Genomic DNA, 6,195 nt, shown 5'->3' on the forward strand with positions numbered 1-6,195 from the left:
GCTACGGTTACACAGAGTCGGTTACAGAGAAGGAGATCTACATATCCGAATTGCCAAGCTTGCCTTCCACGCAAAGGAGAGTCCCACCCGGACACGGGACGAAGTCTTTAATCTTGTATCTTCATAGTCCAACAGTCCGGCACTAGTACATAGTCCGGCTGTCCGAGGACCCCCTAATCCAGGACTCCCTTAGTAGCCCCTGAACCAGGCTTCAATGACGATGAGTCCGGCGCGCAGATTGTCTTCGCCATTCCAAGGCGGGTTCTTCTCTCTGAGTACCTGTTGTAACGAGCAGTGTCCGGCTTCCTATTAATGTTGCACTCCTCGACTTCTGTAGCTTACTAATGGCAGTCTCCACGTGTCGAGCGAATGCGAGAAGTCAGGGCATTTTTACATTTGCCACCCTGACCATGTAAGTAAATTGTCTATAAAAGAGACAGGGATCCTCAGATCCAAATCACACCATCTTCCCCAAGCGAGGATTCATCAGAGCGTGCCCAAAAAAAGCCATCCCATCATGGCCGGCCGCCGCAGCTCCTCCTCTCGCTCCCGTAGCGCTAAGCCAGGTGATTGGGAGAAGTGTTCTGTATCCTATGGCCAATTGTTGGAGTTGCAGACCCAGAGGTTTCTCCCGCTTGCATATCTTGTCCCCGTCCGAGCCGGACTAGCCACTTACAATGGTGGGGAGCAAGTAGAGAGTTTTCCCAACCCATCCAGGGGGGAGCGAGTATGCCTTGTCCCTTACTTGCTGAGGGGCCTCAGATTTCCAATCCATCCGTTCCTCCACGGGCTCCTGGAGTACTACGGCCTCCAGCTGCGTAACTTCACTCCTGCTTCCATACTGCACATCGCAGGTTATGTCGCCCTTTGTGAGCTATTTCTGGGTTGCAAAGCTCATTTCGAGCTATGGAAGAGGTTGTTCTGCCTCGTCCCTCGCAATCAGGAGGGATCAATATATCAAGTGGGCGGAGCTGAAATATGGCGCATCGCCGGGACCAGATACCTGTCCGGCACTCCGAAGAAGACATCCGAAGACTGGCCTTCGGAGTGGTTTTATATAGATGGCGTCCCCCTTCCGGACCCTATTCGAATGGGTCTTCCTGAGTTTGCCAATTCCCCACTGAAGAAACGCCGCAACTGGCGTCCCCGGAGCCCCCAGGAGGAAGACAATAGAGAGGTCCTTTATCTGATGGGCAGGATAAAAACACTGTCCAGGTTATGTCAATATGCATAATGCGGGGGGTGCAGCCACTCCGGTACTGGGGAAATCCCATGTGTCAATTCAATGGAGAAGATGACGCCACCCGCTGCGGTCGTAAAGGTCCGGACTCCGCCACCGCTCTGGCAAAATATTGTCCGATTTGTATAAAGGAGAAGAAGATGAGTTCACCCGCATTAAGCCACGGGATGGATTTTCCATGTACAACCCCCCTAGCTGGGTGAGCTGCTATCCTTTACTCAACTCTGTTCATTCCTGCATTCTATCATCATAAATATTTACCTTGCTAATTCATAGCAGGAACTACGAAAAGCTGTGAGGGAGGTCCACAGCCCGTCCCCACAGCCAGAGGACCCCAACCGGGCCCTCGACCCCGGACTTGAAGAAGATCCGGACATATTTGTGGAGCTCTCGACAAGACATTTTACCAGTTAAGCTGTGATGGTGCCTTGGTGGCCATCATAGCTGATTATCCCGGCCTACTCCCTGCATCACATGTAAGTAAAACCGGAGTCCTAACTTCCAAGAAGGATCCCTTCTTTGCGCCTTACCCCCCGCACATGTATTGCGTTTTGTAGGGAAGGTCGTCGGGGTGCCGTGCCGAACCCGCAGTGACTCGCCAACAAGAGGCACCAAAGCCGGGTAGGCTTGAAAGAAAGGCGGTCAGGACCGAGACACCATCACAGAGGTATGATTAAAAACCTGCTCCGTGATTATCGTCTTTAAAATATAACAATGCCCATGGTCCCCTGGCAGAAAAAGCGCTTGCCGAACTGTGTCTGGAGAGCCTGCCGGCCACATCTCCACCAGCCGGACTCTAGAGCCGGACTCAGGGGCAGAGGCTAACGTGGGGACAACGCCGAACGGTCCTCCTACAGAGGATGCGGATAGAATATCCGCTACAAATTCCGAAGTGGAGAGCGCCATGAATCACAGGCGTCGATGGGCCGTACTCCGCGACCCTAATTTCTCCGAAGAGGCGTTCAATGCCTTCAACTCAGGAGACGCATACATCCGAGCTGCTCAAGGTGGTCTTGCTAGAGCCACGGACCAGTACTTAAAGGATATATGGGTAAGAAAATCTGATAATTATGTATATCAGTAGCCCTTTAGACTTGAAACAGTTGGCACAACTGATTTAAGGATCATTGTATGCATAGGTTCTTACAGAGAAGAACACCCATTTGTTCCAAGAGCTGGAGGAGTGCAAAGCCCAACTAAGGGCCGCAGTTGCCGGAATCGAGGAATTTAAGAAGGCCTCATCTGGTAATACTTGTCTCAAAAAGAATGTAATTACGTGTACCGGTTAGTATTCGGCATGCTTTGTGAATCTAACAATAGATTCTGCAGATAATCCCGAAGGGAATCCGGGGATCATACAAGAAGTTGAGCAACAAGCTAAACGACAGCTAGAGGCTGGCGAGCGTGTGCTTACATGGGTTAGGCGGGAGAAAAACGATCTCCAAGATGCCAATACCGGGATGGGCGTTGAACTAGAAGATGTTCGGGCCCAGATTGCTGACTCCGTGAAGGAGAATAAGAGGCTTCGACAGGGCATTTTTAGTAAGTGCTCAAATGAACCTTTATACAGTTCGGCAAAGAAACGGGCTAACAGAGTCATGTCTGTAGGTATGCTGACAGGTCATCCCGAAGAGGAGATGCCGGATCTGCAGGCGATCTTCTGCAAGAGCTCTCACAACTGCATGAACAAGTTCGGCAGGTGATGTAGGGTATTGCCCAGGCCTTGTGGTCATCCGCCTCCCTGCCAGGAGGCATGGGGGAGCTTGTAGACATGCTCAAGGGAGCGCGGCGGTGCTTCCGATTATGGAAGATATCGGCTTGTCGACAAGGTGCGAGGGAAGCCTGGGCCATGGTGAAGACGCGGTACACCAAGGCTGACCCGGATCATATGGCCGAGGTCAGACATGTAGGGTCAGATGGGAAAGAGATCCCCGTTAGTCTGGTATATGACCAGGTAGGATTAGCCACAAAGTATTCCCAACAGGATTGTAGGCTAGACAACCTATTGGATGGTATAGAGGAAGAATTTAGTCAGTCTAAGTGACTGTGTACTTCAAATGACATATTTTCCCTAGCCGGATTGTAAATCATTTGTCATGGCACACCTTTTCGCTTCAACCTCCGGACCCGACAGTCCGGAGTGTATCCGAATACCCGTTCAGTTATGTAAATCGGGGTACGCGTGGAAACCAGGCGTAGGAGTCATAAGTGCTTGAACAGACAAGTACCCAACTAGTTATGTTATATTACATGGATAGTAAGAAACATCTTCCAGGGAGAATAGTTCCGTTAAGGGTTCCTTTCCCTGGGTACGCATGCATTAATGTGCATGTACGAACTGCGAACAGAGACGCAGGATATGAAACATCTGGGGGTTTATATCGTAAATAGGTAAGAAACATATTTTGTTCACCGACCGAATATTCCCTTAAGAATGCTAGCTTTTGGCTTCACCCAGTCTGAGGTACACATCCGGCTGACCCGACAGTAACAATCGCAGAGGTACTCCCCTTATGCCCTAGCCGAACTAACGGGAACATAGGGCATAAACACAGGAGCCAGGCAACCCAGCTTCGCCAAAATTTAAGTCATATCGATGCATATAATGGCGAAAAAAGGTACATATGGAAAAGTGACACATGTGTAGTGGGCATAAAGCCCGGGAGATAATTATATTAAGCTTCTGTGTAAGAAGCCCCCAGGTATAATGAGCGCACATAGCGCGTCAAGATTGTGTAGTCAAGACACAGTTGAAGCCTTTAAGGCCATAAAAAGGAAGAAAGAAAGAAAGAGATAAAGAGGATATAACTTAAGAAAGAAAGGCGGAGTAAGGAGACGAACACAGAGTTCGGCACTAGGCGTAGAATCTTCGGAGTCTGGCCGCGTTCCATGGGTTTGGCTCGAGTCGATTGTCAGATGCATCACGCAGGTTGTACCCTCCTCCGGTGAGGACTTTATCAATGATGAAGGGACCCTCCCACTTGGGCTTGAGCTTGTCCTTTTTATTCTCCGGTAGGCGTAGAACGAGTTCGCCAACGTTATAAGTTTTGGCCCGTACTTCTCTGCTTTGATACCTTTGAGCCTGTTGCTGATAGAATGTGGAACGGGCTTTTGCAACGTCACGCTCCTCCTCCAGGGCATCTAAATTGTCCTGTCGATCAAGCTCGGCTTCTCTCTCTTCGTACATGCGCACTCGACGTGAGTCATGAATGATATCGTAGGGCAATACCACCTCTGCGTTGTACACCATAAAAATGGTGTGTATCTGGTAGTGCTATTCGGCGTTGTCTGCAGCCCCCATAGTACGGAGTCGAGCTCCTCGACACAGTGCGTATCTGATTCCTTCAAGGATCGCACTAGTTTGGGTTTGATGCCGCTCATAATAATACCATTTGCTCGTTCAACTTGACCGTTTGTTTGGGGGTGATAGACGGAGGCGTAGTCGAGCTTAATGCCCATGTTGCCGCACCAAGTTTTCACCTCGTCGGCTATGAAGTTGGAGCCATTATTGGTGATGATGTTGTGGGGACACCGTAACAGTGTACGACCCCTGATATGAAGTCTATCACTGGTCCGGATTTGGCCGTTTTAACTGGTTTGGCTTCTATCCATTTGGTGAATTTATCCACCATGACCAACAAGTGTTTTTTCTTATGGCTTCCTCATTTAAGGGGTCCAACCATATCGAGCCCCCAGACCGTGAAGGGCCAAGTTATAGGGATTATTTGGAGAGCGGTAGGTGGCATATAGCTTTGATTTGCAAAAAGCTTGCAGCCGACGCAATGTTTGACGAAGCCCTGTGCGTCTGCTCAGGCTGTCGGCCAGTAGAAACCTGTACGGAAGGCCTTGCTTACAAGGGCCCAAGCTGCGGCATTGTGGCCGCCGAGTCCAGCATGAATTTCACCCAAGAGCTGCCGCCCTTCCTCTTCGGAGATGCACCATTGGAGCACTCCAGTCGCGCTTTTCTTATAAAGTTCTCCCTCGTGGACCTTGTAGGCTTTAGAACGCCGCACAATGCAACGTGCCTCGTTTTGGTCCTCAGGGAGTTCTTGCCTATTTAGGTAGGCTAAGAAGGGTTCTGTCCACGGGGCGATGACAGCCATGATCACGTGGGCCGAAGGTGTTATTTCGGTGGCGGAGCCTCCGATTATGTCAGTGTGTTCGGAATCTGGGGTTGTGGTCGGATTCGGACTAGTATTGCCAGTCTCCCCTTGCCATACCACGGACGGCTTGAAAAGCCTTTCCAAGAATATATTAGGCGGGACGGGGTCGCGTTTAGCGCCTATGCGGGCGAGGATATCTGCCGCTTGATTTTTTTCTCGGACCACATGATGGAATTCGAGCCCCTCGAACCGAGCTGACATTTTGAGGACGGCATTGCGGTAAGCCGCCATTTTCAGATCCTTGGTGTCAAAGTCTCCACTTATTTGAGATATTGCGAGGTTCGAATCCCCCCACTCCTCTAGGCGTTGAGTGCCCATGAAGACTACCATCCGAAGACCGTGCAATAGAGCCTCATATTCGGCTGCATTGTTGGAGTCTGTGTATAGTATTTTTAGTACATATTGGACTGTATCTCTGGTGGGGGATGTCAGGAAAACGCCCGCTCCCGGACCAGCCAGCATCTTAGAGCCGTCAAAGTGCATGATCCAATTTGAGTACGCGCCGTACTCTTTAGGGAGTTCAGCTTATGTCCATTCAGCGACAAAGTCAGCCAGTACTTGCGACTTAAGGGCTCGCCGTGGTTTATATATGATGTCGAACGGGAGGAGCTCGATGGCCAACTTAGCAATCCGGCCCGTGGCATCGCGGTTATTTATTATATCATTGAGTGGTACTTCAGAGGCCCCCGTGATTGAACACTCTTGGAAGTAGTGTCGTAGTTTCCGGGATGCCATAAAAACCGCGTATGCTATCTTTTGATAATGTGGGTACCGTGACTTGCATGGTGTGAT

Source organism: Triticum dicoccoides, chromosome 2B (genome assembly GCF_002162155.2).
Source record: "Triticum dicoccoides isolate Atlit2015 ecotype Zavitan chromosome 2B, WEW_v2.0, whole genome shotgun sequence".
Classification (NCBI taxonomy): domain Eukaryota; kingdom Viridiplantae; phylum Streptophyta; class Magnoliopsida; order Poales; family Poaceae; genus Triticum; species Triticum dicoccoides.